The sequence below is a fragment of the Anneissia japonica genome, unplaced genomic scaffold, assembly GCF_011630105.1.
Source record: "Anneissia japonica isolate Jap-2015-1 unplaced genomic scaffold, ASM1163010v1 scaffold466_len1169948_cov191, whole genome shotgun sequence".
Taxonomy (NCBI): domain Eukaryota; kingdom Metazoa; phylum Echinodermata; class Crinoidea; order Comatulida; family Comatulidae; genus Anneissia; species Anneissia japonica.
This window is the reverse complement of record NW_022689540.1, coordinates 1,052,032-1,064,403: the sequence shown is the minus strand read 5'-3', so window position 1 is coordinate 1,064,403 and position 12,372 is coordinate 1,052,032. Positions and strand designations below refer to the sequence as shown.

General features: G+C 35.8%; 1 pseudogene; it reads right to left on the bottom strand.

Annotated features, from left to right (window-relative positions):
• Nucleotides 1-5,852: 5,852 nt before the first annotated feature.
• Nucleotides 5,853-10,243, bottom strand: LOC117125418 (annotated as a pseudogene).
• Between the last annotated feature and the right edge of the window lie 2,129 nt (nt 10,244-12,372).

The window sequence follows — 12,372 nt, the reverse complement described above, 5'->3', positions numbered from 1 at the left end:
CAGCCTCAACCATGGTAGGCTGAGATAGATGGATTAAAATTTTCATAAATTTTAAGTATCCGAGTATTGTTTTGGGGCATCTATAAAGACTCAAATTCTTGCAATTGACTCATCTGCGCCCCAAAACCATGGTGGGGCTGAGGTGGATATCGTAAATTTTGTACTATTCAAGTGCTTTTTTGTGCATCTAACGAGTCTCAACTTCTCAAAATGTTCTCTGAGCCCCAACCATAGTGGGACTCAGTTGAATATGGTAGTTTTTAGAATAGTAAGTACTTGAATTTCATTTTCGGGTACCTAATTAATTAATTGGGGGTTTTTTTTAATCAATTTGTCAAAAACATTATTATTTAATAGGTAATGTAAATTCCATTTTGGGGCATCCAGTGGTATAAAATACTGAAATTTTTGTGTCACCGCCAACCACGATGGCACTGACGTGATGTGGACTCGCATTACATCAGCACCCCCTTCTTTAAAATATGGATACGCCACTTTGCTGAAAACAATAGTTAAGACAAATATATTTCCACTCGTTTTGTTGTTCATGAAAATGTCTGATAGGTTATTACTTTAAAACAATGCTAAAAACACAGTATCAATACGAACATTTACACATGTAAGACTGAGCTGAGCGACTCCGAATTAAGGTGGAATTAGTAGTGGTTATGTGACGTTTGTCATGCACTGTATTTTGCGCTATAGAAATGGAAGACCATAATGTAATGGGAATGAACGTCTCTCGTATTGCCGACAGTACAATCAGTGTAAAATATAGGCTAGTGTAAATTTAAACAATGTCCTAATGGCAATGTTAAAAAAAAATGTAAATCAAATAAATATGACTGTTTGGGGTGAGAGGGGGTGTATCTTTGTAGTTAGGCAGTTATATACTGTCTTTATGTCTAAACCAACTTTAATTTTAACACCGGGTCTCCGTTTTAAAAGCTCATGAAAGTTTCATGGAGGTCTTTTTCGTCGCTCTGTTTTTGAATATGTATGGTTGAGTTTACTTTGTCATGAATTGCAAAGAACATGAATAAAGAAATAAAATGAAAAATGTAAAAAATAAGTCTATATGCGTACAACAACCAGATTATAGAATTTACTAATAGATCAATAACTTTCCAATGATAACTTTCCATGAACTACATTACTCCACCAAATTTTAGAAACAATAGCAGTATTTTACAAATAAACGGCATCATACTTTTTATATTAATTATCTATTTATTTTGACGCACATTGATCATACAGTGCTCCTATCATTCCTATCATTATAAAAATCGAACGCACAATGAACAGACCATAATTATGCCTATACAAAAAAAATTATTAGATCATTAGTGCAACAAAATTGGGAAATATTGAATGAGCCCCAATAGCCCCGGGCCCCAGTGTTGTGCACTGACTGCACTGCCCATACCTCGCCACTGGACCTGAGTATTATTAGTGGTTACATAACGTTTGCTATGCACTGTATCATGTGCTATAGAAGTGGAAGACCATAATGTATTGGAAATATACCTCTCTCTCTCTCTCTGGTAGGGCCTACAGTCCAATCAGTTTTAAAGTGTAATGTATAGGATAGTGTGGATTTAAACATTTTCCTACTGGTAATGTTCAAAATAAGTGTCAAGGAAAGTAAGTATGATTGTTGGAAAAAATGGTCAACATTTTGAATTCTCACCCTGACCTTCGCCTGGGCGCAGTGGGCGAAGGTCTGGATCCGCGGCTAGTTAGCATGAATTTTGTAAGCCAGGACCCATAGTATTTTGTTACGCTTCTTCACAGAGTGGGGTTCGTCCGAACCCCTGAACCGCCACTGTAATGTGCTAATAGTTAATATAGCTTCGATGCGAAGCGAAGACGAAGTCCCCCAATTTGGGGATTAAATCGGCAATGCCCTGAGAAAACTTCAAGCAACAAATTGAAATGCTTAAAAAAGCGCATGTTTTACTAGAGTGCACGAGAAGCACACACACAAGACGAGTGACCATTATTTTTTGTTCACGGTAAACAAAGGGAGTGGCTAGCCACCCTATTCACCACCAGTCTCTTATACCTTTTGTATTTTTTTTAAAAGCAAACTATATTTGTAATTGAATTATATAATTTTGTAATTGTATTTGTAGATTTACGATTTAGGCCTATATTTGTAAATGGGAGCAACTTTAATTGTGTAATTGTTAATCACCATAGGAATTTTAATTATTTTTACGTATGTGGTGTGTCAGAAGGTGCACAAATGAATGGTGTAGTAGTGTGAGACAGGGGCGGTTTTGCCACTATTTAAAAAATGTCAATGCATATTAATGTTAACTGCTACTCATTTATCTATTCTGAAACTGTTGTGTGCCCCCTCCCCCTTTGAAAAATTTTGGATCCGCCTCTGTGACAAGTATCAACAGTACAGTAATAAGGACATCATACCAATTTTCTTCTGAAGTTCAAAACCCACTGTTTTTTTTTAACTTGTGGAAAGGATAACATTGACTAACTTAGTATAATTTAAGATATATCATTATTTTTATGAATGTGGGTATGTTTGTTTGTTTATTTATTTTATTTATTTACTCTAAGATAGAGATGGCAGGCTATAAAGGAAATTCCTATTCCCAATAGGATTCACTTACCATATACATTCAGAACAAATACTGTAGAACTTTATTATTTGTTAACCTAAAAATCCATTAAATACGACTTGCTATACATAAGGCTATCTAGGTGTCTTCCCTGTCTTCCCCGGAACCGACTGGGGCTTTCCCCTTCCTCCCAGGCAAAGCTTGAGCAAATTGTTAGCTCAAAAATAGAAATTTTAAAGTAATTCGTATATAACCCGCACAGGTTGTTGTTCGCACAAGTGGATCTTCTTCCGCTCGAACTAGCATCCGCTCGAAAAAAAATCCGCTCGAATTGGCCTTCGCTCGAAGTGGCATCCGCTCGAATTGTTCCCAGGCTGGGACATGAAAGGTTGTTGTTATTTCGCAATTTGCGACGTCATCAACAAGTACAATACATTCAATCCCGTAACATGATTGGTCTATTTTTTTCTAATTTGCATAATGAATTTTTCCAACATTTTTGGCTATTTAAAAAAAGTGTGTAAGTTATGGAGATGGTAACAATCAAAAATCGATTATAAATTTAATTATACACTTTTAGACAAAAAAAATAAACCCTCTTGGACCACGGCCCATTTTTTTCGACACCATGACCATGCGTAATATTGACCTGCAGTGTATATATACGAAGATTTTTTTCTAGTAAGGTTGGAGTTGACTAACTGGTACTTGGTGTGGTACTAGGTTTATCGCATTTATGGCTTAGGGACCGCGGTTTACCTCCCTCTGTTTAGTTATGCTGGATCAGGAGTAGTAAACTCAGCGATCGTGGGTTCGATTCCCACACGGGGCAAGTTTTTTTTTAAATTTATTTTTATGTTTTTTTTAAGGTCGTGGGTTCGATTCCCACACGAGCCATTTTTTTAATTTTGTTTTTAAGGCAGTTTAGTTGATAGTGGATAATGATAGCAAACCTGGAGGTTGTGTGTTCGATTCCCACACGAACCATTTTTTTTTTTTTTTTTTTTTTTTTTTTTTTTTTTTTTTTTTTCGAACCAATTTTTTTTTTAAGGCAGATTAGTTGATGGTGGATAATGAATAGCAAACTTGGAGGTTGTGTGTTCGATTCCCACACGAATTTTGTTTTTTTTTTTTTGTTTTTTTTTGTGGGTGTAATTCCTAGACAGGATTGTTCATTCAATTCATATTGAAATTAGAGTTTAGATGGTGATTTTCTTTTCATTCAATGGGAATTCATACATTTTATGAGAAGAATCTATGAATATTCAGCTTTCCGTTTACTGGATCCGCCATGATTATATCTCTGGAGTTGGAACATGACCGAAGTCCGTTTTGGTATACCAAATATACCTCAAATACATGCACACTGCCAGTTAGTCGCCGGTGTAGCACGAATTTTAGTATTTCGTGGTCTGGATGATCAGAGCCTATGGGACACAAATTTACGACACTTTCTTCAGGGGTAAACAATTATTAAATATGTCTATGTATTCATTAAAAAATAACTAAAGTTTATACAATCGAGCATGTACCTTATGCTCAACTTAACTTCACAGCTTAATTATTTAGCATAAACAATCAGTAAAAAATATGTAAAAGCTAATTTAAAGTGGATGCATTTTAACGTTGGTTATACCCATGACATAGCGTAACGGTACCGATTACAAAGCTAAAACAGATATGTATGTATGGAACGCAATTGTCATGACGTTATGTGGCTTGGTCATGATGTTATGTGGTTTGCACATTACGTTATGTGGTTTAGACATCCATGACGTTATGTGGTTTGCACATGTAGTTTCGACATGACGTTCGGACGTCCTTTCGAGTATGTGAAGAAGACACCATCCCGCATTGTTAGGTAGACATTTTGAAGTGATGACCATGACAAACAGCCCAAATCAGTGGCGCGTATATAACTAACAACAAGAGCGACTGCTCACATTAATTGGAGGTATTAAGATAAAAAATTTTAAATAAATAGAATGTTTATTTGTACAAAAAAACATTATTTGGAATCAAAAATTAAGATGCATAAAATTGAACAAAAGTAAATTGAAAAAAAAAATATTGAATAGGCCTACCTATACGCTATTCGAACCCACGACCTCTAATACATAACCGACCGCGCCCGGCATTTATTACCGTATTTAGAATGATCATTTGTACAAAATTAAAATACTTAAAATTGAAAAGAAAAAAAATCTTAAAATTGGAAAAAGTGAATAAAAAAACCCATTTCGAACTCATGACCTTAAGTTCTTTTCAACACATTTTTTACCGACCGCGTCATTCATGCGACGTGCCTTATTAGTGGTAGTGGCAATAATAATTTTCCTGCACGTTCCCCAAATACTAGCCATTAATAAAATTTATATTTTTAAAAATGGCTCGGGTGGGAATCAAACCCACGACCTCCAGGTTATCTAGCCAGACAAAACTACTACAAATGCCATATTAAAGAGTTTGCCTCAGGAAATATCATAGGAATTATTATTTTTCCCTACTTGTCATGTACAGAATACTCAGTACGTCCCCATATTCTAGCCAATACAACATTTTTTTAAATGGTTCGTGTGGGAATCGAACCCACGACCTCCAGATTATATATCTTACTTTGTTCTTATTTTAAACACTTTTGGAAAGATAAAAAATATTAACGTACAGCAATATACAGTATATTACTATAATGTGTGACTATGTAATACCCTCTATAAGACAATATAGTAATATACTGTATAGATTACATAGTCGCACAATTCCCTGGTAAAATTTCTATTGGCTTGTTTTGTTTGGTATTTATTGTAATAATATTGTAAGGCATTAAGTATGCCTTTTTTGGGTCGATAATCATGATAGATTAGAATTCGAATATGTAAAAAAAGCATTAAAATATGTCATAGAATGCTAAAAACGCTGGAGCTGCTGGACCCCCTGCCACCTGCCACCTGCCCCCAGCGTCGGGCCTTGCCCAGGGCCTCCGGCCCGTAGCGTTACGCCACTGTTAGCAAGGGTAGCAAATCCTGGCAATACCCCTGACTGTCGGTCAGGAAGAAGCTAGTGACAAATCGATGTTTTCCTTCCTTCAAGTCCCAAATATTCTAAGTAACCATTCCCACTGTACCGTGTGTATGTTCATCACTTAAAATGATGTTTATTGCAAAAATTGAAATGAAATTTTAAACATTTAAATCAAAATATATTTGTTTATTCAGTAGACATTCGACTTATCTTTATTTTAAAGCAATTAGTAAATATCGCTTTTCTTTTCCTTTAAGTTTTCCAATGATTATATAGGCCTATCTTGTTTTTATTTCACTACTTTCTATTTCATCTTTTCTTATTTCATTATGTTAATTCTACTCGCTACTTCACATCTTGGGTGTTGGGCTTGTTGGATCAATGTGAATTATATTTGGAAGATTTTAATTGTTCTATTTTAACATTCACGTTGTGCATTTACCATCAATCCTTTTAATATTTCCCTCTTGTTCTCTCCTTTTATGTGGCTGATATCACGACTTATAGAAAATCTTATATTTTGTACTTAGTCGATCCTCATCGACTAGGCGCGCTTTCCAACATCACTGCATATAAATTTATGTTTTAAATTTACATTTTAGGAAATATTGTTATCGGAGCCTTCTATACTACTTCTGCTAGCGGTACTTTCTGAAGTTCTGAATACATATTGCCAGGGTCACATGCATATTATGAATACTTTTAAGAGTAATCTATTTATAGATTAAGAATTTATATATAGGGCCCCTATTGTATTTTTTTTATGTTACAATAGGCGACCTTTGCCCCTGTATTGGTGAAATAAGTACAAAGTGAAAACAATGTCGTCACTTAGCCGGGAATTAGTTTATTATGAACAATAATCATTAGCGATACACTTGTTATTGAAAGTAGGCTATACACAGCATCTCATTTTTTAAACTATGTGAATGGTTAGACGAGAGGATAGCTAGCTGAACTGGCGATTCCGCAATGGTTGTTCTGGTTACGCACCATCTTCATGTAGCCTTGCATGCCCCAGTTGGTTCCGTAACTGCAAATACATATGAACATTTAAAGCATTGGCGGATATCTGAGGGGGTCAGGGGGCATTGCCCCCTGAGCAAATAAAAATTAAATGTAAAATAATTTAGACCTACCTTTTTAGGACCCGTGAGCCGATTTTTTGTTACAATGGGAATCAATTTTCCCGGGGGAGGACCTCCCGATCCCTTAATTTTTCGGGTTTATCGATTCTTGGAAAAAAAGAATACGTAAGCAACCGGTACACGCATAATATACAGTAAGCCTATTTAGTCGGGAAAGCTCTTTTCCAGCCACCTAGGAACAAATATTCCCGACCCCCTGGGGTTCGTCGATTTTTAAGCCAATAAAAGGCACCTCAAGTCGGAAAAGCTCATTTTTCACTATCTAGGAATTAAAATTTTCCCGGGGGAGAACCCCGACCCCGTTCTACTGGATTCATCATTCATAGAAAGTATATGTATGCAACTACTAAATTGTGTATGTACCGTATGTATACACAAACATAATAAGGCTCTTTACTGTAATAAAAAAAATGAGGAAGTTTTCAAAAGGGAAAAACCTTGAAATCTGAGTTAATGTTCCCAAAAACCTAAAAAAGGAAGGGGAAAGGATAAAATTAACTCAGATTTCAAGGTTTTTGGGAACATTTTGACTGCCCCTTCTCCAAACTCCCAACTAAATTTGAACCCAGATCCGCCCCTGTAAAGTACAACATGCATTTAAGCCTATGTAGACAAGTACCTGTTCTTGATCAACCAGTAGTCCAATCCAGATTCACTACCGTAGCCTACAACAAGAACCGCATAATTCGACCTCATCGAGCTACAGACAGGTTCAATGTAAATACCTGCAACATGGGTGAGAAAATCAAAGCGAATCGTTAAATTAAATAATTTTAAATAAGGTGGTCGTTTTACTAAAATTCTCACAAAGCAGCGTTTGTGTACCGATATTTTCCACTCCTCGCCATGATTTTCACGACAAACGATGCATTTTATATATTTTTCTACCCGCTATGGCCTATATCAGGGGCCGATTTTTATTTTGGGGAGGGTAGGGGGGTGGGGGAGAGAAGATAAAAAAAATGATCGCCCAAAGCGCTTGAGGTTATTTTTGGGCGTCTAGAACACCAAATGCCCCCGGACTCCCAGAGTAACGTTATCTCGATCGGACATCTCTGGCCTGCCCCTGTATATTTTAATTCCTTAAGAATTCCAAAACTTACCAGATTTATACAGATGGAACGACATGTGACTAGCGTCAATGGCAGCCGCGATGGGTCCGACCGCTGCTACAGCCTTCTTGAGAGCCAGCTCATCTCCAGGGGGCAGGTCAACGTATCCGGTACAACGAGCAGCCACGCAAGATTCATTGAAACTGCATTTGCTTTGCTGTCACCATAAAAACATAATATGTTAACTAAATTATTAAAATGGTAATAATTCTGTAGATGTAGGCCCCGTATTCCAATCTTCAGAAAATATATATTGAATGTGCAATTTTAAAATATTTATGGGTGGAAATGTGGTATGAATTAGTGGTGGAGCGACATATTTTGATAATTTTAATTCTTACCCAAGCTGCGTGTGGATAGCATTTATCAGAGTCGATTCCATTATCTATCACATACTCGAAGGCTTGATCTGCTGTACCTCCCTGGCATCCGTGATTTCCTTTATATTGTGAGCACTCAGGTTCTGCACGCTGAGAATGGGAAGCTTTCCAGTTTTCCTAAATGCTTGACTCTCGAGAGCTCCAGTGGCACTGAACGCCCAGGAGGAGTGACACATACCCTGATAAATCATTGTCCGTAAATAACAATTTTAGTTTACACATGCACGGTATGCAATTATGATTTGTGTTTCTATTTTTAAAAAAAATTAAATATACGAATCAAATAGTCGCGTTACGTTTTGTTACCTGGTTTTTGACAGGAGTGACGCAACCATGATCTCTCCAGTCTACTTTATCCGGAACTTCTATAAAGCTTGCTGGCACGAAAGACGAAGCACGCGTCTTATTACTTTTTTTAAAATTGCTTAATATCGGAACAAGTTCCGTGTTATTCTGTAAGTGAAAAATACAAGAAATTAAATACCTATTCAGTTCGGTGCGGCTTCCCTAACAGCGACATAGGAATAGATTCCGAGCTGTATATAGTCATATTACTTGGCGACGTTATCGTACCGAATGCTCAGAACGATCACGCTTCAGGTGGGCAAAACGTCACTCCATGATATACCTATTCCTGACGCAAACTCGCATCGAAATATTAAAATATTGTTATTCATGTTAATTATTTAAAGTTGACATCAAGTGGTACTTCCAACCATGCCTTTACTCTGTCAATTGTCTATATAAAATTTAGTAGAAATATCTAAGTCCATTCGTTTAGGGTTTTTAATCAGCAAACGATTGCTTCTAAATGCCTGGCTGGCTATATGGATGGCTTACCATATCTGCAAATTTGTTCATGCCTAGTGTAAATGAGCGTTGGCCCATAGAATATTCAAGGTTGTGTTTGGCAACACTTCGAAAATTTTCTTCCCAAATTAAATGCCGAACTTGTTCTTCTCTATGCTCATACACTTTGTTATGCGTTGATTTCCACGTGGCCCATTCATCGTCCAACATCAGTATTACAGGATTTGCAACGGTAGCTACAACAGCCACTGATAGCACTATGCCTATAAGACGCATCATTGGATTTGATCTGTTTAAATAAATAAATGTTTATCAAGTCGAAGATGCTTTTGTACAAAGGATTTTTCTATGCCCATATGGCTTGACTTCAAAAACCATGACATTACACAGACAAAACCTTTCAAACATTAGCATTATAAAAACAGTATAATATAAAATAAATTTAAAAAAATAAAATATAATGAAGAAAGTCATTCCTTTAAAAAAATCTCATTTCAGTTTAACAAGTAAATTTGCAAGCATAGCAAGTACTCATTACTCATTATTTAGTAATGAGTAATATAAGGTTTAACAACATCTGAATGCTTGTACTCTTTCAAGTCAAATAACATGACCAATTATTTAGGACGTCAGTATTGAGCAATGTTTTTACATACAATTTTTCTACCATCCCATGCATAGAACTATTGTATTGCTCTACTTACAAAAGGTGCATACAGGTGAAATATCTAAACCATTTCATTTGTTTCCAAATTTTGAATCATAAAAGGTACATTCAAATGTATTTTATAAGCAAACAAAATATCAAAATTAACAGGGAATGCAGTATATGAATTCCATTTTAATTCAGAAATTGAGTTCGATGAATGCTTACTTTTTAACTTACTATATACAAAAGGGATTTGGTTTTTATTGGCAGATAAGAAGCAATCTACTCAGACTTCGATTTGGGGCATGTGCGCCCATCACACCCCTTTTACCAAATGTTGCTCTGCTGGTAATTTGAGAATTACGAAGGCAAATAATTAGTCTAAACTTACAATTCAAAGCAGAGCAAATCCAATAATAATAATAAAAATAATACACTAAGTGAAAGCCAAACGGTTCTCTGGAATACAAGCGATGGAAAGGCCTAGTCATGCGTTGGTGGACTGAATTTATACTGTGCATAGTACCACCCACCTGTGAACATTTAAATAATGCTACTGATTGGCTGGTGTGACATGCTACTAGTATTATCGTCCTCAAAGCATGGTATATACATGGACCCTGAACACATCTGACAACGTGGCTCTGAGATGCAAATTGTCTTTCACTCAAAAAAAAAAAACAATTTGTTTTACAACAAAAAAAAAAAAAAAAAAAAAATGAAAGCATTATGTTTACAGCACTTTTGTATGACAAGAATTCCGCCGGTGTGTATGGAAGAGATTATAAGCAGGCATTATTAGCTGGCCAATTTCATTTTATTTATTTGTCTCAAAAACATTAAAATTTACAAAAACAGAAACAACAAGGAATAAGCACAAAAGAACATAAGACAGGAGCTCCCCAAAAGTAAACTTAATTAATGTCGAGTGGGACCCTTTGCAGAAAAAAAAAAAAAAAGAAATCCTTAATAACATTTTGCTTAAATAGATAAATCTAAAGTGAAATATTTAAAAAAAATCAGTACTAAAACAAGCAAAATTTTTAAAACTGTCAGATGCTTTTATAAAAGTGGAAGTAATGGGGAAAGTGTCCACGAAGTGGACTCATGGTTGCCTGGTCGTTTTGTAGTTATATTATGTAGCCGAAGGAAAGTCGGAAAAAATATCGATTAACAATCTACTGAAATAGGCCTATTCTTATTTTTATTATTGGATTTGCTCTGCATTCTGGAACCAAGGAGTAAATTCAAGCAAGGATCATCAACGGCCCAATCAAATTTTGAAGAATTGCCTATAAGGAAAAAATTGTGCTTTAAAGCAATAAAAATGTTTATATTTGAATGTAATTTTGTCTATAGTTTGGCGACCATAATAGAAACCCTATGGGTTGTTATTAGAGTAGTGGGTTATTATTGTATGTTAACTTCTAGGGTAGGTAGGCCTACTATTAGAGGTGGGTTACGGAATACAGGAGGCCATCAAGGTTCAAGATAAAAGGCAAATTTTGAATAAAAACCAGTAGGTTCACTGATGAAGTAGGCCTATAAGTGAGGTGTAACTTGGTGTTGAAGATGCTTGCCTTCCAATTTCCGGATCCTGGGTTTAACTTCTGTGCCATTAGACCACAGACAACGCATTTAATCCCCAGGAAATAACCTCCAGGCAATTTCATACAACGACTAAATGAAACGCTCACACTGTTACGATTATGTAACTGCCATACAGTATTTGTTTAAATTGTTTTACGGTGCTATGCAACAAACCTAAACCTAATTTAAATATTATATTCAATTAAAATTCAATAAAAAATATATGTCTATAATTTTCCTATTATTATGTATCTGTTTATAAATATATTTCAAAAATTATATATCATAATAGCACATCGTAAATGTAATCGTATATGTAGTTTCATTGTGAATTCACGTGTTCTTGAAATTGTGTAACAGGCGTTGAAACGAAACATTATGACGCGAAACATTATGACAAGGCATGTAGACTGTAGAACACTATACGTATTTGGAAAAGAAACTTTAGGCCTGATAATGATTTTTGGTGAATACAAGATTATACAATCCATGTGATGGTTACGTTTCAACGCCATATATATTGTATATAGTTTATACATCTAACCTTTTCTGTTCCTAGGTCACATCCTCGGTTTTAGTGCTAGCAATCAGTCCAATTCGAGTAATCAGGGTATTTTATATTAAATATGTAAAGCATTATACACATGTATAACAAGCCTAATGATTGGTCCACATTATTTACACAAAGAATGGGGTCTAAATCTGGTGGTTTTATGCACATTTTGAAAAATGAGTCCAGATTTTTCATATTTATGCGTAAATGCTTCACTTTAAATAACGGGTCCACATTATTTGAATTTTTGAATTTACGCCTAAAATGGGCGGCGTAAAATGGGTGGCGGAGGGGGGGGGGGGGGGGTGAATAGGGTGGCTAGACATCTCCTTCGGTGGCAACTCGTGTGTGTGCTAATTCCCATGTATAGATGTTACTTGTAGTAGGCTACCCTGGTAAAACACTTTTTTAAGCCTAACTTTTCAGATGTCATCTAAACGCGTATAGACGTCTACTAATTCCAAAAAAAAATCTCAAATGGACGGGGACGCCCCTGTCAAAACCAATGGGCGCTATCATGGCGG